The sequence below is a fragment of the Theobroma umbraticum genome, unplaced genomic scaffold (genome assembly GCF_002168275.2).
Source record: "Theobroma umbraticum cultivar Fairchild unplaced genomic scaffold, ASM216827v3 scaffold_86.0, whole genome shotgun sequence".
Taxonomy (NCBI): Eukaryota; Viridiplantae; Streptophyta; class Magnoliopsida; order Malvales; family Malvaceae; genus Theobroma; species Theobroma umbraticum.
This window is the reverse complement of record NW_018397263.1, coordinates 3044924-3069442: the sequence shown is the minus strand read 5'-3', so window position 1 is coordinate 3069442 and position 24519 is coordinate 3044924. Positions and strand designations below refer to the sequence as shown.

The 24519-nt window shown below is 29.3% G+C and overlaps 2 pseudogenes; both read right to left on the bottom strand.

Annotated features, from left to right (window-relative positions):
• Window positions 1-7683: 7683 nt before the first annotated feature.
• On the bottom strand, window positions 7684-9440 carry LOC110420500 (UDP-glycosyltransferase 73C3 pseudogene; annotated as a pseudogene).
• A 14251-nt stretch (window positions 9441-23691) lies between these two features.
• LOC110420695 (laccase-11 pseudogene) overlaps window positions 23692-24519 on the bottom strand; it is a 1258-nt pseudogene continuing 430 nt past the window's right edge.

Genomic DNA, 24519 nt, shown 5'->3' with positions numbered 1-24519 from the left:
TTTTAGTTAAATCGGTAAAGGATTAGGACTTTAAAAAATAAAAAATAAATAAGGACTCGGACTCTTGCCACTCGGGAGTAAACCGTGCTCTCCGAGTCTCACCGTGGAACTTGAAAATTGAAATTTCTTCCTACAAAATATATCCTTCCTTCATAATATTTTAAAATGTTTTTTAAATTATTTAAATAAATTTTTATTTTTTATCATATTCAATTAAACCCTTATACTTTTATTTTAAATTAAACTAATCTTTATAATTAACAGTTAACTAACTTTGATTAATCAAAATATTACTTGTCATTTATTTTTATGTGCCAATAATATGACATTAATGTAAAGAATATGACATTAATATAGAGAATGAAAATATCATGTGACTATGTCATTATGCTATGTTGTCATCTATTGTAATATGCTAATATGTTATGTCAGCATCATATTCCATAAAAATAAAAAGTAGAGTTTTGGTTAATGACATTTAATCAACCTTTAGTCATAAAGTCTATTCGATTCAAAGTAAAATTATTAAGATTTGATTGAATATAATAAAAGAATAAAGAATTATTTGAATTTTTGTGAGTAATTCAATAACTTTTTTATGCATTATGCCTATTTTTAAATAATACAATATAAAAATATATCCTTCCTCTAATGTGCTATGCAAGGATAATATTGTAATACCTTAACCTAAATAACATTTGTATTATTGTATTTATAATCTCCCAAAATGTAACAAACTGATCATTCGTAAAATTACTTTATAAATAGTTGGGCTTATATTAAAATATTTTATTTTAGGGGTTTATTACAAAGTTTTATTATGATTGGTTTAATTAAATTTATTTAATGCTAATGACTACTTTTCTTTTTATGGGAGAAAACCCTAAAAGAAAAATAGATGCTAGAAATTAGGGAAAAAATCGCTTCAATTGAAGGATTAAGGTAAGAATATTCTTTAATTTTATGAAATGTATTTTGCATAGTTTTACACAAAATTAGGTTTATTTCAAGTTTTTCAACTTTTTGACAAAATTAGTACCCCTTTGGTGACTTTCCCAAAGTATGATAGATATTGATAGAAAGGCCTTTGAAAAACCTTTCTAATGATTTTTGTAGCACCTCAATTGGTTGAGTAATTAGAGTTATTAATTTTTGAAGTTGCTGAAAACCTATTTTTTATAGTTTTAATAACCCAAGTTTGCATCATTGGAACTCCACACTTTGATAATTTTTTATCGATTCTTTAGGAGCTTTTATAGTATGAAACGTAATCTTTATTTCAGTTTTAATGGCTTGGTTAGGATCTTTATGTTATAAAAGAATTGAAGATTCATAGTATGCTTGTTGAATCTGAAACCTAAAAATAATGGATATTACTACAATGATTTTCAAAATTTTGACTTTTGAAACTTGCAAATGTGAATTTTGCTATATTTTTTATTGAAAATTATTTTTATGTTATAGCTAGTATGACATGAATACATCAAAGTGGTCTTCAAATCATCACTAGAATAAACTTGGATTAGGAGTTAGAAGTGCTCAAAGTAAGCCAAACGACCATCAAGAATATGGAATTTCAAAAATTGAAAAAAGTGTTTTAGTTATTCCAAAATAAATTTTGAACAATATTTAATTAATTTTGCTATAAAATTTTATAAGTTTTAGTTTTATGATATTTATATAATTTTTACATAAATAAAATATTTCATAAAATTGTTGATTGATTTTGTAAAGACCCATTTGTTTTAAGGAAAAATTTACAAATATGATATTTACCTTAAATTAATATTAGATTTTTCATAAAAAATCATAAGTGTTATTGATATCATTAAGTAACCTTTACTTTTCAATTTTTACATAATTTTGGATCCTTTCTTTTATAAATGGAATATTGTTTTTATTATAGGAAACTATTTTCAATTTGCAGAAGAAGTTGCTATATGTCTTAAATGCCTTAGAATGACAAGTAGAAAGTCATGGTTTGTTTTGATATTTAAGTAGTTTTGGTTTCTAATTTTGAGTAGTTTTGAATTAATAAGCTTCGAGAGGATTGTATGTTTTGTTCTTTTATTTTGATTTTAATGAATTAAATAAGTGACTTGATATATCCTTTGATATTTTTACACCTTGAAAATTAACCTTAATGTGAAATTTACTTTCAATGTTAAATTAAATTAAGTATGTGTGTGTATATCTTTGCTTCGATTTTGGAATATAATTTGTACAATAAATGATTCTTTGTTTTGAACTCGGAATATGATTTTGTTTAGTATACTTAAATATATCTTTATATGAAATTGGTTTTATATAATATTTGTTTTGTAACAAGTGAATAAATATTGCTTTGTACATTTTAGTAATCTTAATATAGGTTTGGTTTTATCTCTTAGAATGGCTTTGCTCTTACTTGCCAATAGGGGTTGGTCATGTCGAGATGTACTTTGTTATTAGAAATCAGTGTCAAATCGCACCACCAGTTATTGAATAATAATTTTTATGATATTATTTAGTATAACTATTGATTGCTTTTAATATATTTTTGATTAACGTCATTGGGGTTAATTGTGATTTTAGTTCTGATTTTGACTTATGCCATTGAAGTTAATTGTGACCTATGCTACAATGATTAAATAAGGCCATTACAAAAAATTACTAATTACAATTTTTGAGAATTATATTTAATTATGTAATCTAAAATGAAATTAAATTTAGTTCTGTTACTTGAAAATATAATTTTTGACGAAAACATGTTTACAAATGAAATTACCAAATTTTGTTTTTATTTTTTTATTATTAATAATTTTAGCTTAAATGTTTTGTAGCATACTTAATCCAACATTAGGGAAGTCGGTCATTTGTTGAATGATTGTACTCATTCTTTTAATTTTTTTTTATTTTTATAGATTTCAATATTTCTGCATATTTGAGGAATTAGATTTGTTTAGGGAGAGCTTTGTTTAGCAAGATTATCATCTATCTTTTTTTCTTCTGTAAATTTTGATGTAAATATTCAGTTTTGGTTTGTAAAAAAATGTTAGGTAGATGGAAGTTTTGTACATTTCAAATAACTATATTTATATATTTTGAGACTTTAAGATTTGTAAAATATAAATTTTAAAGAGATTTTTGGAAATATTATTGTGATTTAAATTTTCTTTTATAAGCTCTTTTTTATAGATAAATTGCTTTATCAAACAACTTATATGAATTCTAATTTTGATTAAAATTACTATAAATAGTACTTAACAGATAATTTTCTAGTAGTTTGTGTCTTGCGCATTTTTTTTTCTTCTTTAGTAATCTTTAAAGAAAGAGGTGAAGGAGAAAGAGATGGCAATTTGCATTGCAAAGAGATGATTTGCAGAGGGAGTGAGATCGATTGAGAAAGAGGTTATTTTTTAAAAAATTAATGTTGAGATTATTTTTAATAAATCAGAATATTTTTGAAATAAAAGAAAATTTTGAAAAATTAATGTATTTTTTTTAAAAAAAAAAAAGAAGAAAAGGCTACTCTTTGAAGCTTTTCTTAAATTTTTTTTTAGATTTTATTTTTTTAAAAAAGTTTTTTTAAAACTTTTCAAAATCTTGTTTAATTTTATTTCTATTTTTAAGAAGTAGATAAGTTAAAAAAACTTCAAACCAAATAGGCAGTTAGTATGATATGTGATCTCACATGTTCATTGAATTCATCTCCTGAACATATGATGTTATCATGTCTTAAATTTTGAGTTTGAGACGTGACATATACAACCACCAAGAAATTGGAATATTCTTTTGGGAAGACGATACAGCATTTTTCTATATGCCAAAAAGGGCGGAGGCTTTCATACAGAGGTACTAATTGTTGGTCTACCAAGGACTTCCAGCCTGTGTGACATGGTGGAAATTTAAAACTGCTTGCTATTACAGAGTGCTTGAAAATTTTTATTTTATTTTTTTAAATCTGAGTAAAGATAAAAACAAAATAACATTTCTTTTGAGTAATTGAAATTTATTTCGTATGATGAAATAAGCAGGATAGGCAAAGCCTAAATACCGGTATCAAGAATTACACAGGAACAATGCCCAGCTCCTACGAAGTTCTACGTGTGAAGGATTGGTATTACGAATGGTTAAAGAATTAAATTTAGCTGGAATATCAGTAGCTATTTCAGTAAAAATGGAATCATGAGGTAATGTTCAGGAGGTATGCTTCCTTGAATTCCTCTCCCTCAAAATATGATAGAGATAGGCAGTCCAAGCCGAACGCAGCAGCAAAGAAGCACAGAAATAGCCCAAGTTATAAGCTCAGTGTCTCAATCTCCGAAAGATCTTTGGTTCCCAGATGTTTGCAGCACCCTTCTCCACAGAGCTTGGGAGTAGCTACAAGTGAAAAGCAAGTGATGTCCGCTTTCCAATTCTAAATTGCAAAGAACACAAGTAGTAGAACGCAAGGAAATCCCCCATGACTGAATTCCGTATAAAGTAACTTAATCTGCTCAGGATAGGCAGCCAAGCAATAAAATGGAATTTTGGAATATGAAATCTAAAACAGATTAGCTTGTGCCAAGAAGGAACATTAGCTTTTTTATCCTTTAGCGAATCCCAAGCGTCAGAAGTGGTGAACTTCCTGGAGCTGGATGCTAGCCAAATGACTACATCCTGTTTATCAGCGACTTGTTCCATGATCCCACAAAAACCAATCTGAACCTATACTTAGTAAAGTGATCACGCAGGAGGCCAAAACCAATGACCATCCTTGATGACAGCAGCAACTTTAACTTCATCAGAGATTGCGGAATCGTACACTAATTTCATGCCAAACTTATCCAGTAAAAGTCCCGATAGATGCCAATTATCATACCAAAGAAATGTTCTCTCACCATTACTAGTCAAACATTGAATCAATACCTTCGCTTTTGCTCGTAGCTTCAACAGCTTCCTCCAATTCCAGCTACATACTATTGGAGATTTTACCTGCCAATTAAAGTTGTCATTACATTACATGGTTGCCAAAAACTAAATAACATTGCCATCATCATGGTCATTTTTTTTAAAAAAAAAATCGTTTTGTGAGCAAGAATTCATTGAATAATTAAGCTGCATAATGTTATATATGTATGGTGTAAAGGAGGTTCTTGTAATAGGGAAAGAAAGAATTGGAAATAAATAAAAAGATGCACCGGAGATGGCTGAAGGGAAGATTGGAGTAGTTGTTCCATATATAGGAGTGCTTTACTTATTCTAGTTATTTTGCATGAAGTAACACTTCACTTATTTTAATTATTATTCATGAAGTAACACTTCGTTTTTTAGTTATTCTGCATAAAATAATGTTATATTTGTAATAGTTATTCTCATTGTTCTTTGTACAATATTATACTATAAAATAACTCTTTAAAAAATATATATTAATCAAAATCAAGTATCTATATTTATCAAGTGGACAGTAGTCATATCATTCTACACCCATAGTTTTGCAATATACATCTATCAAACAGACCTGTCATGTGGCCATGGCCCATATAAAGTTAACAAGATAATTTGGAGCTGCTTGTCTATTAAGAAATGATAATTCTATTTTATAAAATTATTTAAGTCTAATTTAGTTATTAAATATTAATTAAGTCTTTAATTTTTAATTATAATTTACTTATCTTTAGTTGTTTTTATAATTAGTTTATTTTTAAGCGAGTTATTTTAATTTAATTTTATTTTTTTTGATTTGGTTATTATTTATTAATTTTTATATTTTTTGTAAGAACTAAAAGAATTGAGCTTAATTTTGGAAAGTAAAGTGTTGAAAGGCTTAAAATCTACTTGTATATGCTTCAGCATTTTGGCCATAACTCATGCTACAGAACTTCAAATGATGCGATTCTTTGATCATTGGAAAGCTAAGAGATAAAACTACAACTTTTATGAAAATTACTTTACCTAGTTCTATCTCAAAAATAAAAAAAAATAGCATTAGAAAATGGTTGAATGTACTATGCTAGGTATAGAAATTTTTAAAGACTAACAATTGAGTTTTTGGGCCTCTCATTACACTTTTAAACCCAAGTAAATCATAGGTCAACTTAGAAAACTATACGTTAAGCTTATTAGTATAAATAAGATATTTTTAAGAATATTAGTTAAACAACTTTTAGGGATTCAAGAAACTAAAAGTTGAGGTTGAAACTTGGAGAGTAAGGGTAAATATTTGTTTTGTTTTCTTCCTTGGCTTTTATTTTCTTGTTACTCTCAATGGTTGAAATTATTATCACGTTATTTGTCTCTGCAATCATGAGTAGCTAATTTTCCTTTTCTAAGATTGTAATTGAACTCACATGTAATCTAAATTTTTAATCTCTTTTTTACTTGATTTGAATTATTTATTCTAATTTGTTCTTAATACTTTTAATTGCTTGGTCACTAATTAAATTGATTTAGGAACCTAAACAAACTTGAAAAAGAGAGTTTAATGTAGATTAAAATTGGAATAGCATATGATCATATTAATTTATTTGCATATAGGATAGGTATATACCTATAAGTCGTATGTAGCCAGATTAGAGCTTGAACTTAATAAATCTGCTTTAATTTCAATTCACATAGGGATATAGTGTTTTGGTTAAAATAGATATTTTTATAAAATGAGTCAAAAAATCCTTATAAATAAATTAAGCCTCTAGATTAGTAATTCAACCTATTGAAATAAGTTAAGGAAGAGAGATAAAATTTAGAGAAAGTGTGAGGGATATTGTAGTCTTAAGCTTATTTGATTTGATATTTACTCAAGTTATTATTATTTTGATTTTTCGTAGTTTAAATTTTGGTTAAGTATTTTTAGTTAGTTAATTTAGTTATTTGATATTGATTGTTAAGATAAGATTAAATTGTTCTAATTTTAGTACTTAGTAAAATTTTCAATAAATTTTCTATGGGATCAATATTCTACTTGCTTATATATTATTTATGAAATACATACATTTACGTAATAAAATTTTAACTTACAGAAAATATAAATACGGCCATTAGGTGTTGATGAAAAATGTCTTGGAAAAAGGAGGGGAGCTTATTGTCTTTTAGATAAGAAAGGATCAAAGCTCACCCCACTTAATGGCACTATGCTGGATAAAGAAAAATAAAAAGAAAAACGTGGTTCACGAAGGCAACTAGATACTTTTTCCTCGTTTTCTTTTGGATAAGCTAAGAACTACAAAATATCTGTGCTAATATTGTTTATCCAATATATATTCTATTTCGTTTAATAATGGCATTTATCTTTCTCCTATAGCTGTGGAATATTGTGAATTCACAATGAGCTTTCAATATGTAGTAGCGCGTGAAACAAAAAGTAATTGGAAAGCAGAAGTGGACCATTGTGGGAACTGAAAGAGGTTGGGCAGGCTGCTTAAGATGTACCCAGGCTGCCCCCTCGCACCATCGGTTAACAATCTAACTCAAATAAGTGTACTTTTTTTTCATAGTCATAATAAGAGATATTGTAGGTCACCAAAGAGTCTGCATGTTTAAATTAAATCTGAAATTGAGATAGATGTGGTAAATTGATTACGACGTGACACTGATTAGTAAAATAATTTTAAAATATCTTTTCGTTTAAAATTAATTAATTATGTTTAGTCACACAATTAAGTTTAGTTAATTAAAAGACTGAGTTAGGCAAAAAAAATTAGAAACTAAAGTTAACAATGTTACAAAGTAAAAAGGTTCATTGAATTATTTAAGAAATTTAGTTATGAAAGTAGTACTATAGCTTTTTATTTGACTTCATACAAGCCTTCTCTTAAACAAGGAAAAGAAAAGGTATGACCCTAATTAAGAAATGTTGATCTTAATTTTCATCTTGCTCATGAACTAGCTTGGCCACCTCTTGTTCGTTCAAGAACAAATTTGATTAACATTTCCATGTTCTGATAAGAGGATCCACCTTCCTCAATAGCCTTAGTTGCTCTCATCCCGAGCTCCTTTGCTCTTTTTCTTCTTTGCTCTCCTAGGTTGCCTTTGTCCATCACCTTGTCTATAGCCTGCTTTACTTGTTCCCTTTTCATCAATAAACCAAACTTATCCTCCATTCCCCATGTCACTGCAGCCTCGACTCCCACACTTGCGCCAATTCCCAGCACCTCCACAATCAACTTCTCGTTGAGAAATTGCTCGGCAAACAACGGGCAGGCTACTATTGGCACACCAGCACAGATGCCTTCCATGGTTGAATTCCATCCACAGTGTGTTAAGAACCCTCCAATTGCAGGATGAGACAAGATCCATACTTGCGGTGCCCAACCACGGATTATAAGTCCTTTATCTTTAACCCTCTCTTCAAAACCTTCCTCTGCAATCCACTTCTCTAATCCTTCTGATTTTTGGCCTCCTCTTATTACCCATATAAATGCCTGGTTTGACGCTTCCAGGCCTAAACCAAGCTCCACGAGTTGCCAAGTTGTCAGGCCAGATATGCTACCAAGACAGGCATAAATCACTGAGCCAGGTTTCTTTGAGTCAAGCCAGGGCTTCAAGCACTGGTTGTCATCTATTGAGGCCTTTTGACCTCTCTCGGCTTTGTCTGAATTCAACTTGTTGCAAGCTGAAAGCGGGCCAATACACCAAACGTTTTCTCCTTTAACCGTTTTATATTCTTTGACATATTCACTCTCTAGTTCTTCAAACGTATTGACCACAATTCCGTCAGCTATTAGTTCAACTGCTTTAATGTTACCACGCATATTTGTCAAATCATTTGAGCCAGGATTGAGATTTTCAGGCAATTGAGCTTTTGTTAATTCTATTCGATGAGGCAAGCCAGGTACCAAAAAGGACTCAAACTTAGACATAGTTTCATACACCTTAGAAACCTCTAAATTATGAGTACAGGAGAAAGAAAAGCAACCCATTCCATCAAAGAAAATCCTTGGAACATTAAACTTGAGAGCAGTGTCAACTGTCCAAGGTAGATTCTTACCGGATATTATGCAGCTAGGCCGGGGTTGTAACTCATTGAAGAGTTGCTCAAATGGTTGTTGTAGCATGCTAGCAGCCTTGAAAAAGTTCTTGATCAAGTCACGGGAAGGAAGCTGGTCCATGTTTTCACACCCCTCTGGCAAGCCAAGCGCATCTGATGGAAATTGGAGTTGGAGAATTCGAATGTGGAGACCAGACTCAACAGCACGTTCAATGGTGGACTTGAATCTTATGGTATTAAGAGGTGTGGTGACAATCGAAACAATCACGCCATGTTCTGCCAACAGTCTTGCCATGTCTGTCATCGGTAAAAGATGGCCAGGGGACATTAAGGGTATCAAAACAAAATGAAGCTGATCTAACTTTGAAGCCATGGTGAAATTGGGGCAATGGAGAAACTGATTATGCTAGTCTGCAATCTGAAATAGTAGATTGTCGCTTTCTGACTTGATCAGCTTGGGTCGAGGGCTTCTTCTGCCATCGCATAGAAATAAATTATTGTACAGCATATGACTTATATATTTTTAATTGTAATCTTTCATCATCTAGCTACTTTGATATAACACAACACATGCACATGCACATACACATACATATTCATATATCACCACTTGAAAGTAGTAATGAGAATATCAGAATTTAAGGCTATGTTTGGTGGGAATGAAAAATTGGATAGGGTGAAAATTTTTCTTTCCAATGACAAGGCTGCAACCATAAAAGGCAAATTAATGGAGCAACATAACCAATTAAATCAAAAAGAAAATCCGTCCTTCATTTACTTCTTACCATTACCGGTAACGTTATAGTATTCACACAGCAAGCTTGGGATGGGTGGCAGGACAGGTGGGCGGCAAGCATGAACAAATGCTTCTATAGTGCTGAAGTTTCTTTAGCCAATTGCAACTTCAAAACAAGACTATGGGAGGCAATGGCCGCCATCAGACCCCAAAAGAAAAAATGCACTAAAACTATTGGAAGCTGATGATCATGGGGTCTCATATATTCTATATATATGACGATGCATGTGCCACTGTGCCAGTACTTATGTTGCTTAATTGCTATATAAATATCAAGTCAGGTCAATAATTAATATATTGCCCTAATTTATACATTGCCATATTTTCCTCTTTACGTTTTTCTAAAATAAAGTGTTTTTCTCGTTTTCTTTTTACCTTTTCCTTATTACTCAGGAACAACATTTATTCCACCACTAATGACAGTTTGTTAATTATTTGCATTTTAATAATTATCATTTATTATGTACATCAAAGCTCTTTTGAGTAACTGTTACTCATTAATTATTTACATTAAAGCATGTCTTGAGTAACTATTTTTTTTTTGCCCTATGTATAAAACTTCGACAATTCATTTATGTCACATTTAGTTCTCGAAATAAATAAGAATAGAATAGAATAATTATTCTAAGGGAATAGAATAAGATAGAAATAGAATAAAATAGTTATTACGTATTTAGTATGATGAATGAAAAAGAGCATGAATAGTTATTTATGATTATTGTAGTGTTTGGTTAGTAAAAATAACTTTGGAAAAAAATGACTAGAAGATAAAAAGATAAAAATACCTTTTATTAAATATATGACTATTTTGTTTTATTTTTATTTTTAAAATATTAATAATTTATAATTTATTTAAAACATTACTAATTGATAATTTAAATGTTAATATTTTATTGATAATTTAATCATTAGCATCATATAATATTAAGATTTTATTATATTTAATTATTATTATGATTATTTTTATTTCATTTTATCTTATAAATATTAATAATTTATAATTTATTACAAATATTAATAATTGATAATTTAAAATATTATAATTTAATTATAATATTATAAAATATTAATGTTATTATAATTAATATTATTATGATATTTTTATTTTATTTATTTTATTTTTAAATATTTATAATTTATAATTTATTTAAAACATTAATAATTGATAATTTAAATATTAATATTTTATTTATAATTTAATCATTAACATTATAAAGTATTAATATTTTCTCTATAATTTAAATATTATGATGGTTATTTATTTTTAAATATTAATAATTTATAATTTAATCATTATATTAATAATTGATACTTTACATATTAATATTTTATTATAATTTAATCATTAATTTTTAAAAATATTAATATTTTATTCATAATTTAAATATTATTAGGATTATTTATTTCTAAATATTAATAATTGATCATTTATTTCAAATATTAATAATTGATAATTAAAATATTAATATTTTATTATATTTTAATCATTAATATTTAAAAATATTAATATTTTATTTATAAGTTAAATATTATTATGATTATTAATTTTTATATATTAATAATTTATAGTTTATTTAAAATATTAATAATTTATTATTTAAATATTAATATTTTATTTATAATTTAATCATTAATATTTGAGGATTGTAAATTTCTAAATTTATAAAGGGTAATTTAGTCATAATAATTTTTGAAGCTATTCCATTAGATATGGAATAGCTAATACTATGGAGGGAGGTGGGTGTAGTTAAAGAAGACTTTTTACCAATTTTGAGGAATAGTTAAAACAAAGGAATTGCTATTCCTTGCTAATTTACCAACCAAACAAAGAGAGTAAATAGCTTAGCTATTCCCCATACCAAATGTGCTATTAGGGATAAACAAAAGGTTTCTTTGGGAAAGGCAAATAGACTCACATTTAACTCTCTATCTCTCTAAATATTTTTTTCTCAAATTCTCTTTTACTTAGTTGTTCTCTGCGATGTTCTCCACTTTACTCTACTGCTCATCTATTCCCTTCCATTCTCTCCACCTTACTTTATTACTAACAAATTTTTTACACTTTGGTAGTGTTTGATATGAGAGAAGTAGAAACACATTTCCTGTAATGTGCTCAATTAAATTACATTGCAATATTTATTTTGTAACAAACCACGACAATGTAAGATTGCAATACAATCACGTCACAGCCAATGGATGTAATGTGATTGAAGCCCAAAAACGAATGCAACCATATTGCAGTCCAAAGCTAATGCAATCAGATTGCATTGTACTTTACAATGTTATTAAAGACATTTTTACCTTTCAACTTTATTACTTTGGTAAAAATATTTTGCAGTATCATAATTTGTTTCTTTATATGAATTTCGAAGAATGTCTCTTTATTACTCTTAGTAGCCATGGTGACTATCAATAAAATTTATATTATCTTTTAAAAAAAATTAAAATAAAATATATAATATAAGAAATTATATTAAGCAACGAAAATAAAATATACGACATTAAAAACATATTTAAGAGATTATATTATATAAAAGTTAACAACAAAAAAATTCAAATATATTAAACTTACATTTTCATAAATAAAGGTAATTTTGAAAATTGACATTACATTTTCAACAAAATACTTGTAAACCAAATATTACGATGTTATCTTTTCTGCATTTTAATCATTACTTTGTTTTTACACCAAATATTGCAATATTATCCTCCCTGCAATCATTTTGTTTGCAATCACATTACATTGTAAAGTATAAAGTACCACCTTTGGTCATCATAACTTGCCCCAACATCCAATACTTTAAAGGTTGCTCGAGTCTTCATATTTGTCGCCCCTAGCACATCCTTTTTATTTATTTACAACACTACCTTTCCCTATCACAAAAACCTTTTTTATATTTTGACGACTCTATTAAGGAAGAGTGTTTGCAATAAGTTAAAATTTTATTGGAAAAACCTTGCACTACTCAAAGAGATGGACAATTTCACCAGCAACTAAAATGCACCTTCCCCACTTATATCTAAGCCCTGATGAAAATGATACAAACTTCTCAAGAGAAGATGTAAACGTGAATAATAGAGTCAATATCCCAACTTGTATCCTCTACTACCATCATTTCTTAAGCCCAGCCCACACACCTTAATAGTATATAAAATGTGCCAAATAGAGTTACTTCGATTATTGTAAATACAAATGGGAGTGGGAGAGAGAATATTGTTGATATGGTAGCCACTGGAAATCCCAACACAACTAATGCCTCTGTGGTAATTTTGGCAATTACTTTTACTATAGTAATCCCACTAGCCATACCAAAGATTTTGTGTAAAAAAAAAAGAGCTCCAAAGCCTACTCAATCAGAAGAATAGGAGCTTGAACTTTTTCAAGTTTGATTTTAAGCTACCATATCCAACTAGTGTGGATACTAAGTCATACCATAATGACTACACCAATCTAAAGTTCAAGAAATTCATTGGCAATGCTGAGGATGCTAATGAGCATCTTATGAAGTTTGTGAAAACTCTCAAAGTTGTGAGATTAGATGATGACTTGAAGTTGAAGGAAATCTCCCAATATCTTATTCAAAAGCCTTATACATCGTATGTCAATCTTACCTCTAGTTCTATAGAATCTTGGAGCCATATGTCTAGGATGTTTCTCTACCCATGAAAATGTTACTCTCATTGATTAAGAAGAGAGCATCAAAAGTCAAATATATCCAACGCTTCAAAGAAAGGGATTTAGATATAAAAGAATATCATGATAAGAAGGAGTTGGTGAGTGTTTGCATCCAATGAATATTTAACAAGTCTAGGCTGCAGTTGGAAAACTTGAGTAACTAGTGAAATAGAACAATGTTAGTTTCAGTATTCTTTCGAACAATCTTAGCTTGAGTGGCATTATAATATTTTTTCACTAGATCTATATTCTCTTTTTAAATATGAGAAACAAGAAAAGCATCCAAATCAATTAGATCATGAAAGCATTCTACATATCAATACACCTCATGCTCTAGAAGAAGTAGCAGCATCCTTAACTTGAGCATCATCCGCATCAATTTGAATTGTCACCCAACTCATCACTACACTCAAAATCACATGATTCTTCCTTAGTTTTAGCTTTGGAAGTTTCTTATTCTTAAACTAAGTTGACCTCTATAGTTGTAGTCAAAAAAAGGAAAAATAGAAGATCAAAATGAGGAAATAGATACACCAATGACACAAAATAAAAATAAGAAAAAGCAAACAATAAATGCACTTCTTAAGACACATATTTTTCCTTTTGACAAGTAAAAGCAAGAAGAGTGGTAGCAGCTATAACTCTTTCCTCTTCTTATTCCTTATTCACATTTTTTTTTGTCTTCTTAAATAGAAGCAAGTGCAAAGATATGTCTTTGTTGTCATAACGGATAAGTCCTCAAAAGCAACTATTGAACTTAAAAAGAATCACCATCAATCTTTTTGATTTAGGTGCGATAGGTGAATATGTTTTTCCTAATAAGGTCCTAGGCTTGACTTTGGTTTATTAAAAAGATTAAGTTTTAGTCTATAAAACAAATTTAGGTTCAGGAGTACAATTACATGTCAAAAAGGTATTAGCATTCTCACAGTACCCATTTAATTAGGACCTAATTAATTATGTGTCTTTTAAGTCTTATTAAATAAAATCTAGTTCAATATTCAATTTTATTTCCTTTACCCATTTTTTATTTTTATAATTTTCATTTTTTGTTAGTTTATTGAAATAAATAAAAAAATATTCATTGTATTGAAAAATTTCCCAAAATCTCTAAACTCTTATAACATAATTTTGGAAGATTTCCTAAGCCAACACTTTTGGTATCCTTGAGATTCTATCATTGAAAAATTTATTTATTTAATTCTATATATTTTTATCCTTTTTTACTTTTAAATATTTATGTAAATCGTTGGTATTGAAAATTTTTCAAAATGTCCAGCCTCTTATGACATAATTTTGAAAGATTTTCTCACCTAGAAATTCCTAAGAAGCCACCATTTTTAGAACCTTTAAGATTTCATCATTAGAAAATTTCTATAAATTTATGTAAACTTATAATTTTTAAATGATTAAAAAAGTCAGAATCATAAAAAAAAATTCCAAAAGTTGTTAAATTAAGAAAGTACTTTAATCAAAATGTTAAAAAACATCAATTAAATTAATTTCAATATAAAAAGAAAACTCACCTAGTTAGGTTGAAAAAAAAAATAAAAAAACCAAACTAATAGGTCAAGGTTACCCAAGTGAGTTCACACAAGCCTAAATACAAAACGTGGGTCAGATCAATTAGATCCAACCCACAAAGCTCTACCTTAGTTGATGCGAAATGACATTGTTTTGCTTTTGATATAAAAGTTTCCTTTCTCTTCTTTTCTTTATTTCTAACTTTTTCACTCTCTCTTTAAGTGAGAGTGTCTCTCTCTAAACGACCACCTCACTCTTTGAATTCTCTCGATCCCCACATCTCTTTAATCAAAATAGTTTTATATAAACTAAACCTATTTTCTTAGATCTAGAAAAAGAAATCGAAACCCAAAAGCCTAAGAACTGAAAACTATTTTTTCTCTTCTGCCAATTGTTTCTTTTCAGTTTTCTTCCCTTTTTTTCCCATCCCTTTGGCATTGATGCTTGGGTATATTTATACCCAATATGTTCTATTCCTTATTGAATTGGTTTCTTAAGTTTTGATTCAATTTAACTTAATCTCTTTTTAGACTTTTAAGTTTATCTAGGATAAAGATTGGTGCAAACTTATCTTTACCCTTTTTTACGTTTATCTCTCTCTCTTTTTTTTATATGTTCTTGATGTTCATATTTTTTATATTTTCAATATTCAATATACACCCCGGACAAAATAGGATGTCCACAACTGTTGCTAACACAAGGAGTGTAAAGACAACTTTTAGGATCAACTAGGGGTACAATAAAAGACCTTTATCCCTCAATGTACTCTTTCTAATTAGCAATCTACCCATAAGTATGAATACCAACTCTATCAAAAATTGGGATAACACAACTCTTAAGCTTATCTAAATGGATTTGTAATCTTTTCATAAGAAACATAGAAACAGAATAAGAGAAACCATTAATTAAATGAGGGCCAAATTGTGCTAGCTCGCCATAACCAAATTGGCAACCACTCTATAGGTGAATATACTTCATTAGAAAGTGAGTAATTATCTACATTGAGATTATCACTTTCAATCATATATGCAATTGAGAGCTATGAACTCATACACAAAAGCTAACTTTTATGTACACATTCTTTCAACAACAAAAAATGGCAATCATAATAAATCCTAAGATCACCAAATTTATCATTAGGTTTCACAAAAAGTCTAGGATTAAATTCTTTTGCCATATCTATTATATCAATAATATTATTCTTTAAGGCTTGATCATGCCATGACCAAGCCTTCTAATTATTCTTAGATAGAGTTATTTGTAAAAAAAATGTAATTGGATATACATTAGGCATAAAAGCGCAAATAGTAAACCTGTCTCATAAACACATTTTAATGAAGGAAACATCCACATAAGTTAAATTTTGTACCCATAAGTCGATTCTATAGTCTTGAATTAAAACAAGTCTAGCCTCCTATATAGAAATACTCGATACAATGGAGTAAGAAGAAAACTTGTTTCCTTAGTAATCTTTATTGCAAAAGGAATGACTATTGAAAAAATCTCATCATATGGACATGCTAAAATTAAACGGTGAGCCAACCACACAATTAATAAAGTCACCAGCTCATGTTCTTATTTTGAATACTCAAGAGGTCACTCTTTATAAAATAATCCTACCTAATTGGAGAATCGTGCAACCTTCAAAGTTCTAATTTGACTTTAGAGTAGATCAAGAAACAATGCTCAAAGATTCTCCTCTTTTCAAATAAGTCAATAAAATGAAAATAATTTTTCCTTATACAAGAAGAATATGAATATCCTCCAAAGTAAAGATGAGTTTCACTTTGATTGTAATCATAACATGAGAGAAAGTGCTCCACCTTGCAAGAAAAGCATGCCATACAATTATCATTTTCTCTTTATGGATGTTGAACTTGGACATGACCCATACAACATCAAGCATCCCACAATTGAGAGGACTTTAACATGAGCATAATTCTTCAACACTTTGTTTACTTACTCATACCAACCATGAACAATTGAGAATTAGAGCCAAACTTGGTAATGGAAAGTGAAAGCTACCTTGCTCAAACTTGAACTTTAAAATTGGTAGTCTTAGAATAAAAAGTCTTTTATAAGGAGTTGTTTCAAAATAGGCACAACATCCAACAAGTTAAAACGAATGTTCAGCAACTTACCTAACTTGAACTTGTTCTCAAAAGCAATTGTCTTCCCCTTCTCTAATAATTTCATTTTCTCAATTTTCAAGAACAATGGAACTTCACCAATCTTCCCCATTTAGATCTTTTTAGAAGTAGGAACATCAAGAGCAATACCTTTTATTGTATTTTTAGTAGTCTTTTTCTTTGTTGCGACAAGAGCAACTTGACTAAGCCTACTATAATTGATCTTAAGAGTAAAACAAGTCCTAACCATAAAAAATGAATGAAAAAAAAGGAGCTGACGAACATGGAAACAAAAATGAAATAATTATACATATACAATAATATTATTTTGTTCACATATATATTAAAAAAGGGATAGTCGCACACCGTGTAAAAAGTCCATTGCATAAGAGTCCCTACACACAATGCACAAAAAGGCTATGCACGTAACCTCCCATACTAGTGCAGAACACTTAAAAAATATTGATCCTAAAAAACAAGCAAAGCAGTTTTGATTCTAATTATTTGGGATCAAACAAAAGTAATTTCAAACTTTTCTTATGTTCTAATCAAATAAAAGAGAAGAAGAAGAAGAAGAAGAAGAAGAAAAAGAAAACTTACTTGTTCGGAGAGATTTATAAAAAGAAAATCACTACGTTACTCTGAATATTGCTTTATAATTTGAATGAAAAGAAAATTTTCATATAAGGATGTTAACGAGTAGAGTATCCATTAGTTTTTATGCGCTCGAACCCTATTATTAGATAAGGTACCCAAATACTATAAATACTTTATTAATTTTTTAAATTGTTACCGAAATTCATACCTGATTTTGGATCAAACAGAACAAATTTCAAACTTTTCTTAGGTTTTAACCAAATAAAAGAGAAAAAGAAAAAAAAGAAGAAAAAAAAAACTTACTTGTTCAGAGAGATTTATAAAAAAAAAAATCACTACTTTACTTTGAATATTGCTTTATAATTTGAATTAAAAAACTTTTTTCATCTAAGGATGTTAATGAGTATAGTACCCATTATTTTTTAGGCATTCGAACCTTATTATTAGATAAAGTACCTGAACACTATAAATACTTTAATAAATTTTTGAATTGTTATTTGAATTCGTACCTGAATATTCTAAACACTACCCATTAAATACTCATACCCATTTACTTAATTAAAATATATTTAAAATCAATTTTTATGTATATTATTAATGAAAATGAAATTAATAAATTAAATTTAGTTCATAAAAAATAAAATTTTATAATCATATTTAGAACAATTAATGCATTTTAGTAAACATTACATTAATTATAAGGAATTTATAAATAAAAAATAATATATCTAAACCTAAATTTTAATATTAAAAATTATTAATTATAATCAGGTTCTGATAGTGGATACCTTAAAACCACTACCCAAACCTTACCTTCACCTTTGATGGATAGTAGTTTTACTATCCAAATCTTACTATAAGGTATCTTAATCTTATTTAACAGGATCAAGTAATACAAGTACTTGATTATAAGGTACCTATTGACATTCTTATTTTTACAACAACTTGTGTTTATAAAGCTTAGAGAATCAAGATTTTTTATGAAAAGGATTTACTTTCCCTTTCTTTTTTGAAATTAGTTTCCTTTTATGATTAATTTACCTTTTTACCTTACTATCAAAAAAAAAAACCTCTTTACCTTGAAATTCTTTTTTTTTTCTATCATCTTACTCATGCATGGAAAATATATTATTTTTAATAAAATAATATCCAAGCAAGGGCCAAAAAAGCAAGAAAAAAAATGTTACCACGCAAAGACAAGAAAAAAGCATTAATTAGAGACGTACACATAAAGGTTAAATCCAAACACCCCTTCTAATCACTCTAAAAAGACGCTTTGATCCCTCATGTTTGAAAATGACACTTAAGGCCCTTTGATTGTTAACATTGTTAGTCAATAGTTAAAAAAATATATATGACTCAATATCATATAACTATTTTATGACACAAATGACCCTTATATCATTTTTTTTTCAATTTAGACACATGGTTTTTGAAAAAAAAATCAGCTAAGCTTCTTCCTAACACCTTGATAAAAAATAAATAATTGTTAAAAATGGGATTCTAAACACAAAAAAGATAAAAGAAGAAATGAAATGAAAGACATTGATATATGTAGCTTCCACGAGATCAATGTTAGTGAAGCTTATCCTCTTCAAATGGCAGAGGCTTAGAAATATCAATAATTTTTTTTGTACTTCGTTTTTTCTTTCAAATCAAAATTCCTTTAGTTACAAAAACCAAAGTTATGATTTGTCAAATCAAAACACTAGTGAGTTTTGTCTCTTTTTTTAGTATTTAGATGACATGTGGGATTTGCCTATGGGTGAATGGTGGAAATATCTGACCTTATTGCAAGTTTTTTTTTTTGTGTGTGGTGTTTCAATTCTTGTGATTTTTCAAATTTGATGAGAATTTTTATATTGGTGGAAAGAGGCCTTATTGATATTATAAAAAAAATTAAAGAATTTAGATAATAGATTGTCTTGTTGGTGAGGAGTATTGTGTATGCTGTTATTAGGTTTGAGTTTGACAATCATCTAATTTTGATGATATTAGTTTTTTGTATTGACACAAATAGTAAAAGGTGTGATAATCTTTCTGAACACACTAAGCGTAGGTATCCTTTTTGCAAGGCAACCCAACACTCATGCTGGTTCAAGTTTCTATAATTTCTGTAAAAGGGTTGTAGGTTGTTGTGTAAAGTTTTCAAACTAAGCTGGTGAAAATTTGAAACAACACTTTGTAACTTCTCCCCAGATAAATACAATGATCTTATCTTTCAAAAAGAAAAAACGTTAAAATTGGAGAGAAAAAAAACAAAATCCAAAGAGAGAAGAGAAAATTCTTCAAGTTACCAGAAGAAAAATGGAATTCAAAGAATAAGTGTTGATTATTACAAAATTCTTTAGGTGGATCGAAATGCAAAAGATGAAAATTTGAAGAAAATGTATCAAAATTTCTTTAATTTTTTTAAAGATTTTTGGAAGAGAAAAAAGATTATTTTTTTATAAAAAAGGGTATTTATGTCTAAAATATTTATGCAATATTGCATTGCATTTTTTTAATTGTTGACTTACAATGTTAATAGTCAAAGAACCAAAAGAATTATTTTAAAGCTAGAGGGACCAAAATGTTCTTATAAAGTGATTGGAGGGGTGTTTTTGGATTTTACCCTACGCACAAAGCATCTATGATAAGGCACGCAAGACATTGGCATGAACAAAGGAGGCTTCTCTTGATAAGAAAGGGGCCCCCCAAAATAATTTAGTTTTACACGTAATTTTTTTTTTTAATTTTTTTAACATGGTCCCTCAAAATATTGTGAAACAAACACTTATTAGCTAAGCCCAACATATAAATTCTAACATTATACGTTAAGTATCACGGTCCTAGTGTGGAATCATATGAATCCCACATCGAAGAGATATGCTTCTAATGGGTAGAGTCATAAATCCCACATCAAAGAGAAGCTCTTAGTGGGGAGCCATAAGAAGATGTTATAGTCCTAGATAAGAGCCATAAATTCTACATTGACTATATATTAGAATGATATTGGGCATTTAAGAATTCATATCGCCTTTAACCAGTAAGGCACCTTTTGTGGAACAAAATCATGAGGCCAGTGGGCCAAAGTGAACAATACTTGATGAATCGTAACAGTTGGTATTAAAATAGACTTTGGGGTAATAGCAATGTGCCATTGAACAATACTTGATGAATCGTAACAGTTGGTATTAAAGTAGACTTTGGGGTAGTAGCAATGTGCCATTGAAAATAGTGGATCTTTGTTGGAGTATGGGAAGATGTCATAGTCCTAGTGTAGAACCATGTGAATCCCACATCGAAGAGATATGCTCTTAGCGAGTAGAGCTATAAATCTCATATTGGTTGTATACTAGAATTATACTGGATATTTAAAGATTCACATCACCTTTTAACTGTAAGGCATTTTTTATGAGACAAAACTGTGAGACTAGCGGGCCAAAGTAAACAATACATCACAAGGGATGATGTGGATCATGACACTAAGTCTATTAGATTTTAAAAAATAAGAGTGCATTTTCTAACCCAAACTCATTAAATCTTAATATAAATTTAATCATAATATATTATATCTTAGAAGTCTAACTCAATAACTCAATATATTAGTTAATAATTGAAGAGGCAAATAGAAAATAAAAAAAAATACAAATAGAAAATAAAAAAAGAGTTTCCTTAGGAATAGGATTTGGCCCCTCTTAAAATGCTCCAGCCCAATAGTATAGTATATAAAGTTCTGCTAGACTATTAAGTGTTTTTTTCTGTTTGACTCCCCCTGAAAAGTACTCTGGCTTCGCCCTTGAGCATGAAGTCATACATAAAGCATAAATAGCCACCACTTAAAGCGTACATGTTGTGCTGGTATATTTTCGTGCACAAGGCATTACAACAATATACATAACTTTTCCCTAAGTCAAGCATTAAATTTATTCTTACAAATTACTTTATCTTTCACTTCTACATTACTATTAATGTATAAGAACCTCTTAAGTCGAGAACTCTTATGTAAAACGTAAAATGCAAGTGTTTGATTTTGACTACTAACTTATTATTACTCTAACAATTATTTTAGATTAAGCATAATGTTATACATAGAGTAATGAAAAGAACTAAAACGAGTAGGACAATTATATCATGTGAATAATAATGAAAATAATTTAAAACAAGTGATAGGATTCATGGATTAATTTTACTTTTGAGATGTTATAGAGAGTTTGATACGATGAGTTAGATATAAAGAGAGTTAAGAGATCTTCATTTTAAATTTTTTTTAAGTAACCATTACACTCAATGATCATAATGAAATTTCAATAATTATTACTCATTATGTATATCACAACTCGTTTGAATGATTGTTAATCATTATTTGCATTAAAACCCATTGAGTAATTGTATCTTCTTACCACTTTGACGATTACTCAAAGACAGAAAAGAGATTTCTTCAACAAAAGCAAATAGATTGAGCATAAAACGTGAAAATGAATGAGTAATCACTCTGATGTAAAAAGGCAAGTTGACTAAAAGGTGCGAATGCCATCCACAATTGCAGATTGAAAGACACAAAAGGGCAGAATCTAACAGCTACTTGATTGATATATATTGAGGTTTCTTATTGCTTGAAAATTGTTTAATGGGAAATTGAATACTTTATTGCACAAAGTGAATACTAAATGTACATTGTTATTCTTTTATTATTTGTGGTGGCAGACTGGCAGGTACAGATCATATGAAAAATTAACCACTATACAATCGATGGAGTTTTAACTCCATATATTTTTGTATAATTAAACTCTATCAGTGGAATTAAAAAATTGCTACATGTCCCATTAAAAAATAATTTTAATAAATTAATAAATTAATATGATAAATAAAAAGACAAATGACAAAATTTAAAAACTTTTCAATTGTATATAAAATAATAATTTTTTAATATATTAAATATTTTTTTAAAATATCATAAAACATAAATAAGTGTTATTTAGGCAGGCATTGACAAAATCTACTGTAAAGTTTATTAGTTTAAGCTAGGGCGACAGAAAAAGACAAAAATAGGCTTCAAAGAATGAGGATAAAATAGAGCCTGCATAACAGATTTGGAATTACCTGTAGAGTTGGCCCTTAATGTGTAATGAGATTGAATTCCATCTCTATTCTCCATTAATTGTGCAGAATAGTATCGAGATTATTGGTAAATGTCTTGCAACTTTTGAAGAGAAGATCAGCTCTTTTTCTTTCTTTGTCTTTTTTTTTTTTTTTTTGTGTTTTGTGAGTCTTTACAGTATTTTATTACTTTATTCCTTGCATGTTTCTCGTTTTAGATATGACGACCTACCATTGTCAATTAAGGCATACTCAAAATTATAAAAAGCATAACCTAATGGTAATTGCACCATTCTTCTAAAAAAAAGTAGGAAGAATGAATGAAAAACCTCCAAATGTTGAAGCACTGTGAAGGTGAATACTGCAATATTCTTGTTCTTTTGGACCATTCTTCTCTAAGCCTTGACCTCATCTTTCCCTACTTCAGTTGTGGGACAAGTTGAGCTGCAACATAATTGATCATTATCATTATGCTCATTGTTCTATTTTTGCTCTGTTTGTTGCAGCCTAAATAGTAATGGCGCGTTTCAGATTATTCCACGAAATGACAGGCTTGTATTTAACAAATAGGAAGCACTACCTCTTCAAGGTTTTCATTGTGTAGATTTTTCCAACAATCACAACAACCAATCAATATTCAATACCACAAGCATTTCTGTCAAGAAAATGGACAGTATCTATTTTGAAGTAAGTATAAAGCTTCATTGATGAAACTTGGTATCACATAAACAATCTCAAATAAATGGGGTTTTCATGCAGCCTCAAAACAATCTCAAATAAAGCATTTGGATCTTGGGACATTTCCATCCCAAAAGAATGGCCTGGTACTGCTGCAGGGGATCTTGTTACAAGAAAACAAAGATGAAATAAACACGTAAAATGTAGAAGCAAAGAATTGTTGCTCCATCAAGAAAGAATTAACAAATCGTTTTCCCATTGTCTAGCAAGGTGGAAGGTCCTTCGGTGGTGGTACAATAGACTCTTCTGGTGAGTGCTCAGTCTCAACAACAAAGGCCATCTTTAAACCCCACATAGTATGCAGCTCCAGGTGACAATGCATAAACCAAAAGCCTGCTCGTGCAGTCAAAAGAGCCACAGTAAGTTCAAATAGGTATCATGTCAGAGTCAATTTGTTTGCAGGGTCTTATCTGTAAAAAAATTACCTGGACTATCGCTCTGAATCTAATAGCTGTCCATCCTCCAGTTGATACCCCAACTGTATTTCTCTCAGGTGGATCGACAACGTTAAACTTAGCAGGGTCTTTGGAGGGATTAAAGTTTCCAACACCACTTCCAACAACAAGAAAATTGAAACCGTGAAGATGAAATGGGTGTGACTCTACTGTGAGAAGATTGGTATCCTGTAGTACCAGCTCAATGGTGGAATTGAAAGCCACCTTACTGAGCCTTGTTCCTAATGAAGTGCCAAGGTTTGCAGCAAGTGGTACACCTGTGTAGTTAAATGGAATTTGAGGACGGTTAGGAAAGTCAGTTCTGAACACTACTTTGATATTGAAATAATGAGCCTGCTCCAATCTTTGGCATCACAAAGGTTATGTTGTTCAATGAAGCTGTGAGTTGTGTACCATTTTGACAAGTGGAACATGGGCTTGCGCCCAAACCAATTGTGTAAAAGAGATGGCGGCCCACTTTAAGTGGAACTTTTGCTGGAAACTGTGGGGTATGTGGGCTCTTAAGTTTATTGTTATGGTGCAAGGCGACCTTGGTGTTGTTTGGTGCAGGCAATTTAGGCATAGAGGGAAGAACT